Genomic DNA, 23,393 nt, shown 5'->3' on the forward strand with positions numbered 1-23,393 from the left:
AGCATATTTTGTCATTTTCAAGACCAAAAAAAAGGGCATTTGGAGTGACATAACTTTACAAATTATTTGCTGGAAAATTTAATTGTGGAAAAAAGTCAAGGCAGCTCTCAGAAGAGGAACTGTTTGGACATCCCCTCTAGATATCTGGAGGGGGGAGGGGAAATCTTTTCCCTGTGATCTGTGTGAGCTGTTTACCCCTGGAGAATTTCTGAGGAAGTCCAAGGACCATTACAGAAGCATTTACAAATCCTGAAACTGAAAGTTGCTGATGTTATTTTTGGAAAACCATTGTGGGCTGCTGTCTTTAGGCTACTGAGATCATGATCGAGAGAAGCTATTTAGGAGAGGGGGGTGTTAAATTTGATGGATGGAGAATGTATGGTCAGCCCCTTTTGAAAACCAGGATTCTGGAAGCCACTCCAGTCTGGGCATCCTAAATCCAAATCACCTCTAGAAAACTTTTTGAGGAGAAGTCAGTTTGACCAGTCCTCACATGCCAAAGTCCTACTCAGATGAGTAAATGCTGTGGGTGGGTAACACTTTTGGAAACTCCAGTCTGTTCTGTGAAGAAAGTCAGACAGCAATTTCACTGGGGGCTTCACTGTTGGAACAGCCCACTTATTTTTAAAGACTTTTGCTTCTATCTTCATTGGCCATAATGGTAAATATAACAGGCCCTAAGCTTTATTTTTCTCTTTATATTTTCTGGTTTCAAGGACCAGGACCTCAATCAATTACTTAGAAAGTACAAGTGAAATATAAAACCTAGTGGATCTCTTGAGAGTGAGAGCAAATCACTCTTTTTCCTGTGTGAAATAATAGAGTCCTTGAGAAGATAGGAGAGGGGGATGCTGCTGAAGGAAATCTTAGAGAGAAGAGGGCTTCAGTTAATATATTTCACATCTGTTCTTCACTAAAATGATGATTTTTCTGCCCCCACAAGTCAGTCATACATTGAACCCATCTCCAAGAAGGGCACTCAGCTTTTACACAAGGGTCTCTTTCTGTGAGTCCTGCAGAGCTACGTGTTTACCCTTCATAAACCCATCAAGAGGCACAGCCTTTCTCTATCTCCCTTTTCATCACGAGGAAACCATCATGAGCAAACCACAGCAAGCTCCTGGCCCTGCTGTGGGTCAGGAGCAGCAGTCCTTGCCCCGGTGGCCTGGCCAGCAGCAGCCAGGGGGGCTGGGGGAAGCCTGAGGCTGGGGTCACAAGTTTGCCCACACAAAAGTGTGCTGAAGGTAAGCGTGAAGGGCCAGGCTTCAGCACTGGGAAATGTACGTGCCACGCACACACTTGCCAAGGTGATGTTAAACAACATTCTTCCTCGGTTCGTTAAAATACTGGACTCTTAAAAACACATGGATTTTCCCTCCAGGACAGGCATAACTTCAAGCAAAACAGCCCTTTTCCTCCAGAAGTATTTGCAAGCTCAGCTGCTGTTGCACAGCACACTGCATGAAGCAGGAGAGCAAGATACAAAAAACAAAAGCTGAAACTCCCTTTGCTAGGGAAGGAGAAATGATCTGGTTTCTAAATTTTCCCTGGCAGGGATTTTTTCTTTACAGAAACTTTGAACCGGGCTGTACTTTCCAACCTAACTTTTAATATCCTTTCTATGGTTTCAAAGATCAAGTCTATTGTCTCCAGAGCCCTGGAACATGCTTTGAGTTTCACTGAGCACTGGAAGCAGTGGGAGCTCTGTGGCACAGGTCCGGGTGTGGGAGTGGAGAGGTAGGGATTGCCTGTCAGCCTTTTCCATGAGAAACAGATCCACATGCTTGGGGGCCCTCAGCAACTGCAGGAGCTGTGCAGTTACATGAATAAGTGGAAGTTTATCATTGAATGCGTTGTTCTGTGGCCCTATTGAGACCTGCCATTGTGCAGTGTGTCCTGTTGCCTTTTGCTCTCCTTCCCTTCCCACACCACTCACTGCAGCAGCAATGAGCCCCTGATCTCACTGAGGCAGGAGCAGCATCTGCTCTGCTGAGTCCAGAACTGCACAGCTGATGACTGACATGAGCAAGCAGTGTGTAAAACTGCTGCGTTCTGCCCACCCTGCCCTTAGCGAGGGCACTCCTTTGGAGCCTCACCTTCGACCCAGCTGCTGATTTTCGTGAATTTCATAGGCACTTAATTCTCTTTGAGGCTCAATCCCTCTGTCAGTTTGATAGAAAGCAGGTTCAGAACATACTGGCTGATAGACAGCCAGATGGCATGATCACAGAAATTTCATTCTCTGTGGGAAATGAGGCTAGAAGCACAAGGATGTGGGATAGATTCATAGGATAAGGTTAAAAAGTCAAGACTGTATATTTTTTTCAGTGCCTTGGAAATGCTGTTCATGGAATCATATCCTGTTTCCTCAAACCAGGTAGGTATCCCTCAGACACTTGTGTAGCAGAGTTTTCCTGATTTCCTACTCCAGTGTGTGGCTGCAAAATATGTAAGAATGCTTATTTCATGTGTTTTCTCCTGGGTGCTTCATTAGGAAGCACAGGTCTCTACAAGGAATACAGAGCTCTCCACAATGAAGGTTTAAAGGTTAAGACAAAGGTGTCAAAACAGCATTTAGCATTTTTCTCAAGGCACAGATTTTTCTGTATTCGGGATATGATTATCAAATAACATTTGTTCCACCTCATTTAAGCTCCTGCTGTGAATAAGGTCCATCCACATGCTTCATGTCTCTTATAAAGACTCTGGTAAAAGGGGTTGGTTTATTTATTAGTGTTAATCTCCTGTGCAGCAATATAAATTGTCTGCTTCAGTTCAGCTAGCAAAACTGGAAGCCTTTTGCTATATGTTTTAGCAGACAACTGTTTTTTAAATAATATACTGTGTGTAACATTGCAATGTCAGATAAGGAACAGTGATAGAAGAATCCACAGCCACAAAAGCAGAGCAGTTATGTATTTTTAGGAGCCCAGCAGAGCTGCAGCCACAGCGTTTATTTTCCTGTCGTGCCTTGATCTTGATGCTGCCCACACTAGCAAGTAAAAACAACTGAGACTTCCCAGGCTGCAGCTAATGAGAGGTATGTAGATTACTCACAAACTGGAGTGAGGAAAGTTTAAGAACAATTCTCTTCTCTGCCCCTTTATGGCAGATGTTGGGTCAGGGACTGCCTTTGCTATTTAAACAGTAATGATCTAGCAATACTGAGAAACCAAAACACTGGAACTGTGACCTGGTGGGCAGCACAGAGCTTTGTACTACAGACTGTCTGCTGCTGCCAGATCAATAAATAACACCCAATTAATTATACACAAACAGCCAGTCCTCTGAAATGCCTGGACTTTGGAGTAAGCCATTTGAGATGTGCCAGCCCTGTTTGTCAAGGTAGGAATTAAGCATACTCAAGTAGAAATTGAAGTGTGATCCAAAGAACAGATCCAAATGGAGGCATCCAAAATCAGAAACCTCTTTAGATAGTGTTGACCTGGGAGTTTAGGCAAGAAGGGAGCAAGAGATTATCACAAGTCTATACACACAACTGTAAGAATTAGGATAAGGCTGTTCTGAAGCTGCATCTAGTCCAGCATCTTTGCTGTTTGCAGCAGCAGGCAGTGAGTGAGCTGTCAGGTAGCCAAGCAGCCCAAGGTGCTGTATTCAAACTGCAGTATCCACTGGAGATACACATTGAAATCTCATATTTAACAGCAGCATGGATCCTCTTTTTCCATCAGTTTGGTAGATGGTTCTTGTCTCACCAGGCCTGGGGACATCTTAGACAGAAATTTTTGCAAATTTCAGTGTACTCTACATTGCTTGCCCTACAAGTGGGGTCAATCCTGCTGCCTTCTCCAAAAGCTAAAGAGCAGACATTTCTACTCAGTTCTGCAACAGTAATCCCCATACAGTCCCTGCATTGCAGAGGTCCTTCTTGGATCTTGCACCTCCTTGCTACACCCAGCCAGGCATTGTTGTACAAGAGGTCTAAAGTTCAGCATGTCTGCCCCCAAGTCATGCTGTGGAAATGTTTACTCCTCGTGGTGCTCCTCTCTCTTTTCTCTTGCCTGTACAACTTTCCTAGACACATTCTATGGGACCTCTTACACTGGAAGAAGTTGGGGATCCCAGTAGGTCACCTTGTACTCCTAGCTGGTTCCATGGCCCACAGGGAATGCAAGTCAGTAGCTCCTCCTGGGAGCAGCCTGTGCTGACAGCAAGCCTTACAGGACGCCCTGACCATTGTGTGCCATCCAGGGACCCAGCCATGTACACACAGCAACTGTGCCAAGCTGTGGCCCCTCTCCTGGCATCTTCCAGACTTCTTTGTTTTATTTTTCTAGTACCTTCCCCATCTGTGGTCCCACTGAGTCATGGGATTTCCTGATTAACTTCCCCCACCATCTCCAGCAGAAGAAAGAGGAAGCCTGGTGAAAAGTGCTGATGACCATGGTGCCTATATCCATTCCCTTTTCCTCTGAAGTCTCCCAGCCTATATCCATTCCCTTTTCCTCTGAAGTCTCCCAGCATAGCGTCAGTGGCAGCTGTCCGCTGGCTCCTCGGATGCCTTCAGGGTAGGGTGCATTCTCCTCTGGTTCCCTATCTGTACATTCCTGACCTTTTGATATTGATCTGCCTTTCTTCCCTCTTTTGCTATCTTTCATGATCATTTGGCTTTCTCCAGGCCTTTCAAAGAGCATGAGATGAGTGCAGGCATGTGCTGACACCTCAACAGAATACTTGTCTAGCTTGAAATGAGTTAAGGCAACTGGCCCCTACTATGTGTAATTACTTTAGGCCTTCACCAAATTGTCTTCTCATCATATGCCCTCTTTTATAGTTCATTTATAAATAGGTTAAACAGCAGGAGCCCAAGACCAAAACCCCCTCAAGCATCACTTAAGACCTCCCTCAAATGTGGATGATGACCATTTACTCTCCCTTTTTAACAGGTTATTCATGTGAAGGCTTTTTCTGTTGTCCTATGGTACCTTAATTTCTTTCAGACTCCTTACTGATGGACTTCATATTTTCAGAAAATGTTCGTGGGTTTCTATATGGATGACCTTGTTGTGGCTTTCATTTAACTTGTCAGAGTTTATGATCTTTTCTATTTTCCATTCTTGGACACAACTTCTATTTTGTGAAGGAAGTCTTCTGCTTCTAATAAATTCTTTTATCCTGCTGTTAACTGTGTCAGCTTTTCTTTTCCAAATACTTTGTCCATACACAGAAGAGAGAAAAAATTTATTCCTACACACTATGTTTAAATAGCTACAGGAAAACTTTTAGCCTTTAGGCATCCATTTTAGCTTATTTTTATAAAGTTCCTTATTACATAATTCTATTGCAGTCTGCTTTTGTTTTGTTTTGTTTTGTTTTGTTTTGTTTTGTTTTGTTCCCTAAGTATGTTGAGCAGGGGCATTTTGAACGAGGTTGTTCATGTTGCTCTGGGCTAATATAAAAGTTTCTTCTTCTTTTGTATGCTCTTTCATGCAGAAACAATATTTTCATTTTATGCAGCATCAATTCCCTGTGTGACATTTATCCAATATACAAGTAGGAAATTGATACCTGCTGCTATTGTTGCATTTCTTGCTCTGTCAGCAACTCTGATCTCCCTCAGCATGTAATAGATACAGACATTTGATTTAATACTGATATGATATGGCATATTTCTGACTTAGGCCAGAAATGTCAGGCTATATAGGTTTTGAGCTGCTTGTAAACAAAGTTAGTGTGTTACTTTGATTTGGTACAAAGGTTTCTCTCAAAGGGGCAATATGTTACCACTTCTCTACTGCTTCTGCCTCCTCTGTCTCTATTTTTATGCTTTCTACCCCAATTCTAAAGTATCTGATCAATTGCCTTCTTCCCATCAAGTTTCTGTTTAAAGTCATCTTGTTTGTTAGACCTCTAGCTTTCATTTGAAAATACATATTTTCTTTTTCTTTTGATATACTGTGAGAGTCTTTTTTGATTATTCTTCATTCTCCCTTTTAAAGTTTCACCAAATTATTGCTATTCAGCAGAGGACAAAGTTTTCCTGACTACCTGCTCTGAATATGTGCCATCCTGAATCATGTTTTAATACTTGTCAGCTTCTGCCTTCCTTCAGTCTAAAAAAATCTAATATCTTTTTAGGTGCCACTGCTGGATTTATTTCAGTTTACCTGAATCTGACTCATTAATAATGAAAGTTTTCCCTCTTTCTAACAAGCTCAAATCCTTTGTCTTCAGCTGGTTCCTAGCCAGGCATTGATAGCTTGTCTCTGTTTCTCCCAGTTCAGCTCTGCTCATGGTATTGGAGGCATTTCAGATGAAGCTATTATGGAATTCCTGGCCTCCAGATTACCATCTGACTGCATTCATTTTGTCCCCAAAATTGTCTCCTCCCTTCTTGAGGCCTTTGCTCTGTACACTGTGTCTGGAGATTTTCTCAAGCCTCCTCCAAAAGCCTGCCCAGATTTTCCATATCATCCAAAAAGTGGGTATTGCATCCAGCAGTCTATTCACCATGCAGTTCTTTTTGGTGTCACAAACCCACATGGATGTATGCCTGATAGAGCATCAGGGGTCATCTACTATTGTGCCTTCCTCAAAATGTACTGCAAAAGTGAATGTGGCCTGAAGATATGAGATAATTTCTGTCCCTCCCCCAGATAAGGCTGCCACTCACAGAGCCTTTCCCCACCTCAGCAGTTTGGGATCAGCCTGGAGGTAGGTCTGTTGGGTGATGATCCAAAAGAGGTTGGCAGTGCATCTGTGTGTCACCCTGAAATCTTTTAGTTCAGATGTCATGGCCTAAAGGATCAGGATACTGGGCTAATTGCACTGGATGCACATTGCCACAACCTATGCACGGAAGTGATTCACAGTGGTCAGTGGAGCAAACTGAGAACTCCTTGCCCACTCATCCTGTAAACAGCCACTGCTGACTTACATTAGAAGGAGTCTGGTGGGCTCCATACCCAGCTTCTGAGGGAGGAGCCATTGAAATGCCTAAATAAAGGAGACAGCCAAAACTCCTCCTCTAGCAGATCTCCTTTTATGTCACCCAGCACCACTGGTCTGGACTTGCTGCGATCTCATGGTGAGTCTTTGGTTTCTCTCTTATTCCTTGTCACTGACATCCAGTGAGGGAAATGTGCAAGGGATGCTGGAATATACTGCTACATTGCTTTGCCCTCCGGTACATTTTGGATCTTCATTCCTTTAGCTTTGAAGGACAGTCTTACAAATACTTTAATTCAACTGCCCTGAGCAGAAGCATTCCACAGGAGTCAGAAATGGTGACTTGGAAGCAAGGGACCTTATACCAAATGCCAGGATTGAAGTATGTTCATTCCTTTTGCTTACATTTCTTCTGTATACTAACAGTTGCTCTTCCATTCTGTTTTAGCTTTGAAAGGAAAGATCTGCTGCCTGAGAGCTCCACACTCGTGAAAGAAAACAAGACCCAGGAAAATGGAGAGCAGCAACACCCAACAAAGACTGTGAAGCATCATGTGTGTAGTTGCCACTGGAACAGCAGCTTTGTGGGAGGTAGCCTAGAATGGAGCCTAGCTTGCCTGGAGGTGAGGGACAAGGACATCTAAACATACATAAAGGGAGCACATTCATGAGAGTTCCCATAAAGTCTCTGGGAACCACTTTCTTCAAAATAGTAGGACACTCTCCCAGACAGCTCCTGCAGACTCCCTCATTCCTTCAGCCTAGGGCTCTGCTCACAAGCTGTCATCAGCAAAACTATTGCAACCCTGCTGATGCACATAAGGGATGAAAAGGGGAACCACTGTTTCTTGAGGGGGAGGCTGAGGAAACAGGTGATGATGTGTCGTGGGAGGATGAGCAATGAGAAATGGAGAAATGAAAAATGGAAAGTTTTCTCTAGAGCTGTGACAAATGCAACTCCTCTAATAGAACTAGATGGCAGAGTAGGTAGAGACAACTTGATGGCCTTTTAGAAGAGGAAGGAGTGACAAATATGTGAAGATACTAAAGTGACCTATGTCCTGGGAGCCCTGACTCTCAGCCTCTGGGGGTTCATGCTGAGGTGATTTAAGAAGCTCCTGGTCCGAGCTGATCACTCATTACTGCAGGTCGTTGCCCTGTTACTGACTTGTCACAAGTAGTGATGTGCCCATACCATAGATACCAGACAGATATATTTGCCATAATTGAGGTGCTTGTGACTAATTCAGTTTACTAGGAGGTGGACTGTGGTGGCCAAGGCATCTTCTTCTTGATCCCTACAGGTTTAGTGGAATAGGTGGCCAGCTGAGGTCAGAAACCTCCTGAGACACCACAGCCTAACCAGACAAGCACCAAAAGCGGCCAAGAGATAAGCAGGAGAGCCTTGACACCAATTTATCCCATTTTCTTGTCTTTAAACCTCCTTCTCTCTGCTATTCACTAACTCCTTTGTTGCCCCCTAGCTTGCAGAAGGCATTGGAGAAGCTTGTCCTTCTGGCATCTCCTTTCCTCTAGGGAGCTGAACACCAGACTGAGTGGTACAGTCTGAGTGGTATGGGAAGTGATCCCATGGCATGGTTCAGAGAAGGGCACTAGTAGTTTTGTAAAAAGAGTGGCTGTCAGGGCGCAAGAAGGGGTGGGTAGGGAGAAATCCCAGGGTGGCAGCAGCAGGGTGGCTTGAGGAGAGGCAGCCCCAGCCCCAGGCAGCCCCAGCTGTGGCCCCAGGCATCCAGCATCTCCATGGGGATGGAAATGGGCCTGTGGCCAGGCAGGGCAGAGCTGTGGGAAGCTGGAGACCGGTCCTGCTGTGACATTTCTGGGGCAGAGATTTACAGTCCAGGGTCTTGATCCCCAGTCATGGTGTGGCAGAGCCCTGCAGGACTTGAAATGGGGTCTTGGTCCCTGGTCAGAGTTGTGGGAGCCCTAGGTCAGTTGGAGCACAAGCAGGGCTGGTGATGCCCTCAGAATCCTGACAATGTCATTGGCCAAGTTAGGCACTTTTGACCATCTCTGCTCATATTAAGGAACTGGAGAAAAGCCTACTCCAGCAAATGAGTTGCAAAACTAAGCTTAATTCCCTATAACCAAATTCCTTGTCATTACCATGGTCATTATCCACAGAGCAAACGACCACTGCAGAGCATAAACAGATGCCAGCCTTACACCTGGTGCCAGCTTTGGACTGCTTCTGGAAATTTGCTTTTCCTCTGACTACAACAATCCCTGCATGTGCTAGGAGGAGTAGCTAATAAATGGGAAATAGTCCCACAAGAATCACAACTAATGGCTGCTGCTCAGTGAGATAATCACCCATTTAATAAAGGGTGAGCTTCTACCTCTGCACTTCCATGGGGAGCATTAATGCATTCTTTTCCCCTCCTTAGCCGCTTATTTCCACAAAACTGGTAGGAACCTGATATTTTTGAAACCACTCTTCCTCTATTAATCTCAGCTAAAATTGCCCAATGGATTCAGAAGTTATTAGGAATAGCTAGTTGGTTGTATGAATGTGGACAGAGACAGACACAAAGCATTATCCTATTAAGAAAGCACTTGAGTTTATAAAAACACAGATTTTTAAATCACGTTAAAATCAGGGTAATTGGCACCATTATGGGGATTATGTTTCATTTCTGCACAAGTCTGCCTTACTAACATCCTGAGAAGGTAAAGTTGCTCAGAAGGAAGTGGCATTGCTTAGACTTCTTGCCTTAATGCTCTTCTCTGGGAAGGAGTGATGGAAGGTTCAGTATTTGGCAGGAGGGCTTACGTAAATATTCTTTAGAGACTAAGGGTTTTGCTTTGCAAGTCAAATTTTAGGTCTTTCAAAGTTGCAGTTATCATGTTTCTCTTCTTTAACATTTTATAAATTAAATCCCCTCTCACTCTGTCCCTTTTCCCCTTCTTTTACTTTGAGACTTGAATGTGCAGAAGTTCCTACTCTTATTCATGTTAAGTTTCTCAATAGCAAAAAAGCCTTATTGTTAGATGAAAGAATTTGTTTCTCAGGCAAGTTCAAGGTTTAGATATAAACATTTGTGAGTAATTTCTCTTTAGGACTATTTAAAATGTAATGAGAGCTACATTTTATATTGATTTGAGTTTTGGTTTGCTTGTTCATGCATTTTTGAGAAAGAACAGATGCTGCTTGAATGTTTCCTATGAGGCAGATTAAACACATTCTAGAGAGCACACCTGAGCCTAAGGTCAATCTTCCTCAGCAAACCAGCCAAACAAACTGCTCCATGAGTTCTCGATTTTGGTAATGAAAGCTTATAAAATGAACTGAAAAGTAATTATATTTATTTTTATTTAAATTTTACAAACTACTGAAGTAAAAGTTTTGAAAAAATTTGTTTCAGTGTCCTCTGGAGGATAGCAGCTGGTTTTCTACATACAGTACAGTATAATTTGGCAAATTCCAAGTCTTCCAATAAATTGGTCTAGCAGCTTTCAATGCAGAGTTACAAGTTGAGTGGTTTTCACTACCAGCCATGCCTACAGTTCTGCCTTTCTAAGAAGTACATTTCTCACAAGACCTAAGATTTTTTCCAATTAGTCTGAAATGGTGTTGTCATATCTGTGGGTCACCGTACTCCTATTGTAAAACACCTCATCTAACTAATCTCATTGCCATTGGATTTAAAATTGTGGTGCTCCTGACAAGGACAAGAACTCTCTTTCTTCCTTGGGAGGCTTGGTTGCCTCGGGGAGCTGTGCCAATTATGTCAGTAAAAAATCCTCCCTTCATAATGGTCCATTCTGGCCCTGAGCAGGGTAGTAAAAACAGATCAGTGAAATAAAAGCTGTGGTCTGTTGCTCTGTATGGCTTGGAGGAATTACTGAAAAGCTCCTTGTGTTCCCTCCTCACCCTCTGAATTGGTCTGGGTGTTAGAGTTAACTCTGTGTATTTCAAAAGCAGAAGAGGAACCAATGTCTCACAAGTATTCAAAATGACAAAGCCACCCTAACAAGCAGTGGATGTGTTATTTGTTTGTGATGATCTCTCCTTAGAGATTATTCTGTAAACTGTATCCTAAACTAAAAATTCTAGTTTGCTTATTTTCAGAAAGGGAATGGGCACTTTGAGAGGGACTGAAGGGAGAAAGAAAATTAAATACTTTATTTTTCAGGAAGAGTTTTATTGCTATTCATCTAAAGATTGAGCAACAGTTAGCTAGTCAGTGTGAGTGATTTTCTTAAATGGACATGGGGAACTACAAGTCACAAGAAGCCTGGACATATTTCCAGGAGAGAACAGACTATTTGTCTACAGTGGTCGGTGAAAATGTCAACTTCCCTCAGCAAAAAAAGCAGAATTACATGAATTTAAAAATATCACAAATATTTCAGTATATAGGTACATACGCCATGACTGAGACAGTTCTTACTGGTAGTGGAAGCAGAATATTTATATTATAAATCATTCTTGATGATTCTGAGTGATAAATGTCAATAAAAAGTGATCTCAGCTGGCAGAATTCTAAATCTGCTCTGAAAAGCGTATTCAGCCTGAAGAAATTGATGGAACTAATATTTTTCATAAGCCCTTGGTTTTCTACTTTTATCTACAGTTTCTCAATACAGATCTGTAATATTTTTCCCTCGCATTTGGAAAATGTGAATTTCTCCTGAAATGACTTCCTAACTTTTTCCACCACCAGTTCACGCTCATTACTTAACTGTCCTGATATTTTACCTTTCTAAAGTTTTGAGTCAAGGAGTTATCTTTGTGAAATGTCTGGTCAAGCACTTATGGATTACAAAAGCTCATGTTTGGAGCTCTTTCTAAAGGTTATTAAAAATGGACACAAGAGGAGCAGTGAGAACAACACTGGGATCTTCAAAATTCTGTTCAGTTTCTGTTTTCTAACTAGTTTGGAAATAAATCAGAATAAACTAAAGTGAATAAACTGATTTTGTTTCAGAAGTAAGAGTTTAATTGTCCAGTGTGGAAGTGGATGCGTACATAAAAGAAGAGTTGTGAATGTGCACCTGTTGTTGAACCTTCACTGGGACTTTATTTTCCACCAGTTTACATCTCCACATTTTATTTCCTTCTGGATCCTGTGTATCTCTGTGTGACCAAAACCAATAATATGTGAGCTGTTTGGTTTGAAGAAAAAAAGGGGAGAGGGACAGGACGGGACGGGATGGGACGGGACGGGACGGGACGGGACGGGGCGGGACGGGACGGGATGGGATGGGATGGATGGGATGGGGGTCCTAGCTCCTGAATATCCACCAGCAAAGCAGCCCAGCATCTCCACATTTATCCTTGGCACAGCATCCCATGCACTTGTCACTCCTGAGTTAGTTGGTTTTGATTTAGTTCCGGTTACTTGAAGACGCCAGAGCTGTGCTTCCATCTTTGGGGGTCAAGATCACTGACAGATGTAGGTGGTCTCTCTGCAGACCCTGATGAAAGCAAGGCTGCCCTGCATTCTCCACAAATCCACACAGAGGTAGGCAACTTGTTGGAAACACACCTCTATGGTTTTTAGATTTTGAATTTGGGTTTTTTCTGAGTGGTGGGTTTTTTTGTACTGGAAAGAAAACAGGGCTAAGTGACAGGGTGATGGGAGGAATCTGGGCATGTTGGAGGATTCCTTCTGCTTTAAGTGTAGAGGATAAAAAGACATGCAGAAATTCTGTTTTTATGAACTGACTCTAGGTGGCAACAACACCCTATGTAGCCTTACTAGAGGTTAGTCAGGCAAAGGCTAAAGCTGCTTACAGAGGAAAAAAATTATTTTCAGTACTGCTTCTAGAAAATTTTACAGCTGATCATACCAGCTGCTCATTACTAGAAACACTTCCAGATTCTGCCAGTTTTCATTGTAATAGAGGACTCGGTTTTCAAGACGTACTTTGAATAAGAAGCTGCATGTTTCATTTTGTATCCATAATACTGCAGGTGTGCAGAGGAAAATTATTCTCTTTTGGTTATCTTGCTTGGATGGGCAATCTCAGGAAGTGTATGCATCATCCTGATTTATAATGATGCCTGTAAAAAGTGCACAGGTGGATATGTACAACTGCAGTTCTGTAGCATTCACTAAGGATGTTCCTGAAATGCCACTTCACCACCTTGTCAAGAAAACATCCACACAGATACCTATGAAGTGCTTGACACATATTCTGCATAAAACACTGTGTTATCTGCCAAGAGATTTGTAATGCCCTGTGTCATTCCATCTTCACTACATATCAAACCTCCTGGGTTTCGGAATAGCTAAGCAAAGACTTGAACAATATAAAAATCCTTACAAGTATGATGGCCTGCAGCATTGTCACATTTTTCTCCAAAGTCAGCTTAACTCTACTGACCTTGAAATATTTAAATCTGTTATTGATGTGTTCACAGGCAAAGAAAGAAAGCAGAGAAAAAGATATTAGCTTTGATTATCCCTTGCAGAAAAAACCTGTCATTGTAAACACTCTATATACTAATAATGACCATGGAAAATCTTTCAAGTGCAATTACAACATGCTTGTAGCAGGCCAAAGTGTCTGATGGCACCTACAGGATATGATAAACTTCTGTATTACTCTATCAAAGTGACAAAGCTGTAAACCCCTCTGATTAAATCAGATTGTTAGTGTAATTGACCCATTCACCTGCATGTTGTCAATTAATCTCCTCTGGAGCTACCTCCAGTATTTCAATCCTCTAAACTGCTTTCAAAGATAGGAACTGTACTTTAAAATGTTAAAATGCATATCTTGAAAGCAATTTCTTCCTTTCTAACCAAAGTGTGGAATTATCCTTTAAATTATACTGAATCAGATTTTCAGATTCACAGTATTCTAAATCAATATCTTTTAATACTCTATAACCCTGTAGGCTGATTTTTAATATACATTTATAAATGAATCAGGATTTATTTCTACTAGGAATATATATATATATATATATATATATCTCCTGTCCTATCTAGGATAAGAGTACCCTAAAAAGGAAAAGCAGAATTCACTAACCCTTCTAGGTACTTTATGTCAAGGTACTTTGTGTAATACCTGTTCTTATTAGTTTTAGTTCCTTTCAATTTAGCAGCAATTTTATTATACATTTTTCAAAAAGTTGGGACATGATGGCAAAAGAGGTGGAAATGCAATTTTAAAAAATTCCTTGTATCTACAACATAATGTTCTTCCTCCTGTTTCTTTTTTCTTTCTTCTTTCTCTTTCAAGACATCAGCATTCGGAACACACCTGGCATATAAGGCCAAAGTGAAAAGAGTGGTGTATTGGGACTAACGTTTTTCTGCCACCAGCTAGGCTCTTAGGAAGCTTAGGAGGTTAATTGTCAATGCCAACTATCCCTACAGCAAAAATGGGGGAATGTGTTGCTTGCTGAGGGCCCAGTGGGTTTCCAGCTGGAGCTGGGTAGGACATGTGCCACAGCCTTACCCAGTATTGATAAAGACAAAATCAATGTGACCCCAGGCAGTGAGAATCTAAGTGTAGGAACTGTATTAAATCATGTGTTCTCTAACTTTTCAGTATAAAATTAGGCAGGGGTCTGTTTCACCACTCCTTTACCCTGTGGGCATCTCTCCACCTTGGTTGTCATCCACATCAGTTAAACTTTACCACAGATGATGAGAAGTTCCCTGAAACTTGTGAGCCAATGCAGTAATCAAAGCTTATCATCCACCTAAGCTAAAAGAGCCACACATGAAGTCCTAAAAAATAGCCTTGTCTCTCCAACCAGCCAGTGAAACATCAAACCCATAAGTGACATGTCAAATGAGAAAATATGTTTTAAGATAAGGCATCCTACAATAAATAGTTTTCAGAACTTTCTGGGTTTTGTTGTAGTTTGTTGTTTTTTTTTCTCAAATAGGGCCAGACATTACTTGGTATAGTTTAAAGCATTCTATTTTCTAAATTAAGTTGGTTCACATTTACAATGCAACAGTTTGGGTGCAATATGGAATGTCATTCTCTACCAGCAGTTCCAGAGAATCCACAGGGGATAAAAGACAAGATTCAAAACAAAACCAAATGTGCACATGTCCCATAAGTGTAGATTCCTTATTTTTGACCCACCTAAAGGATGGGTCAAATACCACTGAAATGCCACTTGTTTATTCTCGTTATAAAATTCCCTGTTTATTCTCAAGAGCTGTATCCATTTCAAAACTAGTTTTGTTTGACAAAAGAGTTATCACCTTTTTAGGAGTTTGCCTTCTACCAGGTTTACCCAAATTCTGTTTGGTAGAGCACCACCAGCATGGAACAGGATAGCTGTCAGTGGCAATGGCACAAGTCCTAGGAGATATTTGGCTGTTTGCATGTGGTTCTATTTCAAACAGCTACTCACTGCTTCCTTACACATTACAAGTCTCCACTGTGATTTACAATCCTAAATACAACCCTAGTTACTGAAGATAAGTTGGAAAGTAAAACCTCTCTATGACTGATCTGTACTAAGCTCTCACCACAAGCTCTAGAAGAGTGATGACCTAAACCAGTCTTAGACTTTTATTGATTATACAAATAAAAACAGAGCTGATGTTTTGTGCTTATCAGGAAAATTGGAGTGAAGCAAAACTCCAAATTAAATTTAGATTGTAACACTTGACTTCTTTCAATGATAAATAATATTTGAAAAAATTTTCCCCCCCAATGAAAGCCTATCTTTCTGAATTGCTTCCCTTTTACTCAAGTTCCCTTCAAATCCTGGAGCCGCTGTATTTTAAAAAAATTTATTCTGTTTTCATTTTTTACTTTGGCTCTCCAATTGACTTTTATCATAAGATAATTTAAGGTTTGGATTTTGGGTTTTTTCTACAAGGCAAGCAACATTTCACGTAAGATTTATATTTATTATACACAAAATTGGGTTTAGGACAGTAATCATTAATGGTAAATCATTGATTCAGATACTGAAGTTACTATTAAGGCTTACAGATCTTAGTGATGCAGGAACATTAGTTCAGCCTTTTCTGCCTGCAGAGGCCTTCTTACTATATGCATCATGAATTCCTTTGTGTGCAGTTAACCAACAAACAAGAAAATAATATATTCAAAGTAAAGAGGAAGTTGAAAGGAAAAGCTATAGTGTCTTTGGCTTCTCTTTTTGGGGGCTTTAAACCTAAAAGGTTTAGTGTTTCATTTTCTTGATTTGTTTTGCTTGGTTTGATTTTTTTCAAACTTTACAGAATCAAAGAATCATCAAGGTTGGAAAAGAGCTTTCAGATCATTGAGTTCAACTTGTGACCTAACATAATGTGGATGCTATCACTGTCATGCCACAGATAGACACAGAATCACATTCCAGAGAAAGCTGAGCTATTACTAGATTTCTGTTTTCTTCCTTACTGTTGCTTGGGGCAGGGGTAGGGTATGTAGTTGTTCATCAGCATTTTAATGGAAATTCATCCTGACTCTAAAAAACAACAACAAAAAAGAACAAAACATTATATAGATAGTGTTGATGGCAAAAGACTACTGAAATGCAATTGTTAAAGTTTTCTACGGTTCTGTTACAGTTTTCTCCATCTGTGAACCAGCAACTGGGTCTTTTGATGTAAGGCAAGAAAAGATGGGCAGATTTTGAATCTGTTGAAGTGTAGTATAGTTTGGTGGATTTACTTTAACAATTCAGACTGTCTAACATACAAATAAGCATTTAAAAAACTTTGATTCCCATGTACTAAACAGAGAGCTTGAGCCTGAGGATTTGTTTGGGTGACGTAGCTTATAAAAGAATGAACAGGTGTCATTGTTTAGGAATGTATTCTCCAATTTAGTATTCCCACTAAAACCACGCTCACTCCCCCTTCCCCTGCCTCTGAATGAAAGCATGGAAGGCAAAGATCATGGGTTGAGGTAAGAACAATTTACTGGAAACAGCAATGAAATAAGAAAACAAACAGTAACAGCAACAATATTAATAACAACAGTTATAAGACAAAGAAACCATTTACATGGAAAACCACAATAAATATTGACCAGCTCTTCCCAATCATGTTTCTCACCCAATTGGAAAAGGATGCCTTTCTCCTTGGAATCAAAACAGATTCACTTTCCCAAGTCCCTAGCAATGATGTGAGGTGGTACCAAATAATATTAGGGTCTGGCCATGTCCCCCTCCAGGCTAGTGAAAAAAATTAACCCTGTTCTGGCTGAAACTAGGATGGAATGTCACAGGTGTAGTAGAGCTCTGTACTGCACCATAATTCACTATCAAATTTAAGCATAATTTAGGTTTATATATAAGTAAATCTCTTTGAGGTAGAAGTAATTTTCAGTTGGCTGAACATCTTGGGATATGAGTGTTCTTGTCACATTGTCATCTTTCCCAAGATATATGAAGTCCCTACTCTTTTTGCCAGGCACATTTAGCATGTTGTTATAATGAATATGAAAAAATATGTATCTAAAATGGGTGAATCTATGTTATTATGGGGAAAAGAAAAACTCTCTTAATGTCTCTAGTTGGGAGTTTCCTGTTACTAATGACTACAAAACTTGAAGTGAAAATCTCATTGTCTGGGGATTGTAACTTTTTTTTCTTTTTTTAATAGAAACATTCTGTCTCTGGAGAACCTAACTTCTGTTGGTTTTCACCTAGTAAGTTTGCATCTGTTTGAAGAAACACTAATTGGTCACACATTCAATGTACCCCTGAGCTAGGTTTAGTATGAACCATACAGCAAGTTACTAGCACCAGTAATTGACAGGTCTTCATACTGAAATGGGAGGGTACTTTGCAGGATTACTTAGATCATGGATCATACAAATACAGATCTACACTTGCAACATGGATGTGTGATACCTGAGTCTCTGAAGGAAATGGGTTTAATGCAAATGAATTTAAAAAGAACATTTTGCAGTTTCCATGTTGTCCTTGGCAAACTGGAAAAAGAAACACCCAAGTGTGCAGTTGGAGAGGATATTCACTCGGGCACAAATGGGTGACTGTGGTTGTGGGATATTAGTCCTTCCTGGATAAAAAAATGAATCTGCATCTCAAATGAGAACTAGTATCATTTGTTGTCATAGCTTCTCCCTTTAACCATCAGCAGTAAATGCTTCAGAAGAAGCTTCAAGAAATTCTATAATTTGCCTGAAGATGAATTTCTGTTAATGATTCTTTCCCTGTCCCTCTGACTTTATGACAGGCTAATGCATTGAAATATTAACGTTTTTATCCCTTCACACATTTTACACTGTCTAGTCCTTTCTCCAAATTTAATCTCATGTAACAGTGAATGCTTTCACTTTAATAGCTAGTATTTCCTTTCATCCCTTTCAAATTTATATCTTTTTAATTCCACTGGACGAACTCTTGTTCGTAAATTATGAAAAAAAAGATGCCTAGAAATGTAGGATTTATCTTCTTTGTGCCATTCATTATTTTATATAAAGCTCTATCATGTCCTTTCTTCATGCCACCCAGATACAAAATTTTCTCTCATCCTCTAATCATTTGCATTGCCTGTCTCCAGATGATCTCTGTGTCTTCTGTATCTATTTTGTAGCTGAGTTCCCAGAACTGAATAAAGTACTCGCGCCATATCAAATAACCAACCTTTGGGAATTACAGTGTTTCCAGACTGATTTTTAATTTCCCACTAGCATTTTGTTTAACAGAGATGTACACTGAACTTTCCACAGTAATGCCAGGAATTTTTTTCTGAGCAGTTGTACTCGATTAAGGCCCCAGTAGGTTGTGTGAATAACCCAAAATATGCCACCCCAGTGTTATGCTAACCCAACATTAATCCCTTTTTCTGCTATGGTGTTTATTCAGCTCCTTAGGTTAGGCTTCCCTTTACTGTCTCTGAGGCTTTTCAACAGTAAGCAAAATTAAATAACTGTGCATTCTGTATGATGCTGCATCGTTTTACCCCTTTCTGGATTGATAATATTTTTAATTAGCCCTTTTAAGTAAGGTGCTCCCTTGAGATGACATGTAGCCACAGGAGGCCATGAGGAGTTTAGATTTGGGATGCATCTACACTGCCCGACACAATGAATACAAACACATTGGGGCATGTCTGTAATGGCCCAACCCAAGGGTTGTCTGTTTCTCAGCAGGCTCCTTCACTGCTTTAATTTCCAGGCCATGGTATCTCAGCACAGCAGCACACGGTGAAGGGTGGGCATGAGCCTGGCCCTGTTGGAAGTCAACCCCGCCATAGTTCATATTTGCTTTCTGACAGTTTTAAATGCTCATCAGTACTTTCTCTCCCACCACAAATTTGGGTAGAAGCCTTTACAAACCTCTGATAATTATTTTGTTAAATGCTCAGCTGCATTTCTGGATATATGTATACATACTTGGTTTTCTTTACACCAGCATCTTCGCAATGTGGTTAATAAAAATATAGAGAAATAGGAAGATTGTGAATCTGAGCATACCACGGATACCACGGGCCTGGTAACTGCAGTGCTCCCTCTCAAGCCCTCCTCACCTCAAAAAACCTTTTGTGTCCCTCATCCCTGAAAGCCTCTTTGAGCCACTGCCACTGCCGCAGTGGCTCTGCCCATCTGGAGCTGCCTCTGAGAAGCAGCCGGCAGAGCTGGGAAAGGCCTGGGTCCTTTTGGCACTCCAGCCCTTCTGTACTGCTGTAGCCTTGTCTCTTCAGGAGATCCAGAAATCTCAAGCAATAGTTTAAAATATGCATTTCTTTCCAAGGTAAAGAAAAAAAAATGCTCTGGAGAAAGCATATTTTCCTTTTACAAAAGACAGAGTCTACAAGTTCATCCCCTATTTTAGCATATTCATGTTTTATTGCTTTCTTCAATTATCACTTCAGCTCATTTTCCATATTCCAAAGTCTCTAATTTCCAAAAGGACTGCTAGCCTATAGACACAGAAAAATGGTTTTGCACTGTCTCCTGTCAGAACAATTATTACATTATTTAAAATTTATATTATACATATCTAAAAGTCTGCAATTAAGTCCCACTGCACTTGCCACTACCCAAATGTGTAACTAATGGCATTTCAGGCCCTCAGGAAAAACATTTAATTCTAAGGTAAACTCCTCAGGGCAGAAATTATCCATATTTTTGTTCTGTGGGAAAGCAGTACCTGGGGTTGGTGCAGCCTAGAGGCTGCAACACAATCCTAATAATAATAGTAATAATAATTAATATTAATATTAAATGTTGTTCCTTCTGTTTTCTCACAGCTTACTCCTATCTTTTGTTTACAGATGATGTAATAAGACTGTGTTTCATTCCTTCAGCTGAAGAATTCTTTATGCAAGGTTTTGGTGCTGGTTAAGGATACTTTGCTCTGCTTCCAGGGAACAAATAGACCAATAGAATAAGTGTTTGGTGGGATGAATGGTGTTCAGAATGAGGACAAATTAAGAAAGAGAGGGGAAACCATCAAAAACTGCTCTGCTCCACATGAATGTTAACACTTTTCAATGTCCCACGGTGAATTCCTTCAGTACACCAAGTTACTGGAAAAAATTTGCTGCACTGAGAAGGACACGCACATCACTGCTGAGTCAGAAGATGGCCATGGTCACATCAGCACACATTCTTTTCAGTGTTTGTTTTTGGGAAGTTTGTCACCCTACCCCAAAGGAGTAGGTACTCCTTAACAATTGCTGCCAGAAGGCATTCCAGATGTAGATTTTAAACATATTGACCTTAAGCCAAACTGGGACATATAGGGACAAAATGTCAAAATGCAAAGGTAGGATAGCTTAGCGTTAAAATGTTACAAACTGCAATTGCTCATTTAGTACTTATTTATTACTGCAATGCAAGGGTTTAATAGTTGTATGTTTCATTCCCCTCTCTGTAAGTATAGAATTATTGTGACTGCCAAGCAACAGCTTGGCATGGTTGCAGTTAGTGCCCTACTCTGTGAATGCTATTGCAAAAGTTAGGTTCCAAATGACATTAATCCAGTTAAAAATTCAAGCAGAGTTTTAAAAAATTTTTAAAAAGCAACAAAAACCACACAGTATAAAACACTTTACAAGCACTAGAACAATGACTTGGCTAAAGTGCTATCCTAAAGATACAGGCGATATCCATCTACAAAAATGGCTCATCTCTGTGAGTAAAATATAGAAAGCTTGATAGGAAAAGTAATCTAGAAGGCATGGCTATCTGCACAATGCTAAGACATGTCCAAATGAATTTTCCTGCAAAACCTTTAAAATATCACCTTATTGTCTCAACTGCCCCTTGTGGAAATGCTATTCTTTACCTTCAGCCTGGAGAGGGAGGTGTTTAGAAGCCTGTGTGTAGATTAAAAGCCCTAGGAACACATGAAAGGCTATCAGTACTCAGGTGCTTTGTATTAACGAAGACCAGATAATAAGCGTGCCTTTCCTATCATTTTTCTTTCCCTTCATGTGTTTCCACCTGGGAGAAAGTGCTATGAATTTATTTTGTAAGAAAAATTATTACGCATTATAGCAACATTGCTTTCTTCCTGTCAAAATAATGACCACTTCTTTAAGCAACATTTCATTGCTCAGCTTTCTTTTCTAAATGCATCTTAAGCTTAAAAGCATTATACACTCTTCCAAAAGATTTTAGATTATGGAATGCTTTCCAGTTTTTAGAGGGTTTTGGGTTTTAAGGTTTTTAAAAACTGTATCTATTATGAATATTGATATTCCATTTGATTAAAAGAATGTGAGCATCCTTTTATATCAGGTAAAATAGGCAGCATTTCTCCTATGCTATGCTATTGCAGATCTTTCACTTTTCTAATGTTACTCTTTTCTCCTCAAAGCAAGCAAATTCACTATACGGTAGAACAAACGAACAAAAAAAATAACCTCTCCTATGCTCTGACTGGATTTATATTACTTTTTTTTTCTTCTTTTTTTAACTCTCAAATTGGTATTTAGCATGCTGATTTGGTAGATAAATGTGTGGTGAGCCCCTGTCTTTCATACCCAACCTTCTCTCTCCCTCATTTGTGCTGCCACTGTCATTTGGCTGTGTGATGGCCTGCCAGCAGCTCTGCTGTAAGCTGGGCTGCTTTGTGAAGAGCTCCTGTGGGGGTCTTTCTTGTCTTTGGCAAACTCTTCATAAAGAGTATTTTCTGCAGTGTGCCAGCAGCTCTTGGCACAGATTCATCAGCTCACAGTGACTTGCAGTGCGGATACTTAATAGTCATCCCCTGTAGCTTGGCAGTAGCTGAGATGGATAATGCAGCCTTCAAGTCGCTCCTTGCACGTTAGGTTTCTTCTGCATGGCAAACTTGGAAAGTCCAATTCAATCCATATGAACCAGGGAAAGAGAGAAGGGGAGATCTGTCTTGCACTTTGAAGGATGTTTTATCAACTTTGCTACTATTGAAAGAATAAGAATGTTTCAGGCAGAGAAATTAGAAGAGGATAGATCCAACAATCTGATACTGCTGAGCCTTCCATGCAGGAGGAGGAAAGGAAGAAGAACAGAGGAACTGCCTCAGCTTTTGTCAGTCATGTCAAGCAGGGAGAAGGATGTGAAGATGGGCATCCCTGTAGGCTGATGCTGTAGGAAAACAAGCCACTCCCACGACTCAGGATAACCCTAAATCTCAAACATGTCAAACACAGTGATATCCCCCACATACCTGGCTGCTTTACCCTAATTCATTTTCAGCCTTTCCCTCCTCTTCCTTCCAATCACCCGTGCTTCCCTGCCTGTTTACAGCACACAGGACAAGCACTTCAGCTCCTCAGCCCATAGGGCCTGCTGCATAATACTAAGTGCTCTGCAGAAAAGCCCCTTGGCACCTTTGGATCATGAGCCACCATCCAGAGGGGTCCCATAAGCAAGTTCCCACACAAAAGCAGTTCACACCTGAGGATGTGGAGCTAAACCACTTTCAGAAATGAAAAACTGTTGCTAAAAATTTGGTCCTGGCTTTGTAGGGGTTTCGTGGTGATGTTCTGGGACCAAACAAGCTGCAAAGGGCAGGAGGGCAACAGCGAGAGTGCACGACAACTCCCATGGTTATTTAATGTCATGGGTGCTCCCTCGGTCCCTGCTGCCCTGGGATCCCTTCTCGGAGTGTGAGTGTACCTGTGTGTGTGTTTTGGGGACAAATCTCCCTGAGGAGGCGGCAGGGCTGGGACGGGGATGCTCTGGGCCGAGAGATCGCATCCTAATCCGAGGATGCAGTCGAGGTGGGGGCGGCGAGGCGCCCTCCCAACCTCCGGCCGGGCTGGGCGGTGCCGGGGGCCGGCTGCCGGCGGAGGAGGAGGAAAAGGCCAGGATATTCCTGAATGAACGGCTCGCTCCTCACCCCACACCTCCGCCCGGCTCCCGCCTCCCTCCCGCCACTCGCCGGTGTCTCTTCGAGGCGCAGCCAGTTTCTATAGCGACGGCGCTGAGCCGCGGCTCTTCCGAGTAGTAACAAAGCCGGCTTGGCTGCCCGCTGCCGCGCCGGGGCTGCGGGGGGAAGCGGCTGCCTCTGCCGAGGGCACCGCGACAGGTACGGAGCGAGGGGCTGCCCGCCGCCCGCCCCGGGGGCC

The 23,393-nt window shown here is 41.4% G+C and overlaps 1 protein-coding gene and 1 long non-coding RNA gene across 5 annotated transcripts in view; both read left to right on the top strand.

Annotated features, from left to right (window-relative positions):
- Positions 1 to 11,845, top strand: part of LOC146768290 (uncharacterized) — a 38,436-nt gene extending 26,591 nt beyond the window's left edge. Inside the window, exon 3 of the long non-coding RNA XR_014952725.1 lies at positions 7,358 to 11,845. This is a non-coding gene — a long non-coding RNA (uncharacterized LOC146768290). The remainder of the gene's footprint in view (positions 1 to 7,357) is intronic.
- An 11,318-nt stretch (positions 11,846 to 23,163) lies between these two features.
- RNF182 (ring finger protein 182) overlaps positions 23,164 to 23,393 on the top strand; it is a 35,634-nt gene continuing 35,404 nt past the window's right edge. For all 4 annotated transcript variants that reach the window (XM_085571503.1, XM_085571506.1, XM_085571507.1 and 1 more), the window contains exon 1: positions 23,164 to 23,353. The gene's annotated coding sequence lies outside the window, so the exon portion shown is untranslated. The remainder of the gene's footprint in view (positions 23,354 to 23,393) is intronic.

Source organism: Lonchura striata, chromosome 2 (assembly GCF_050655825.1).
Source record: "Lonchura striata isolate lonStrDom1 chromosome 2, ASM5065582v1, whole genome shotgun sequence".
NCBI classification, from domain to species: Eukaryota; Metazoa; Chordata; class Aves; order Passeriformes; family Estrildidae; genus Lonchura; species Lonchura striata.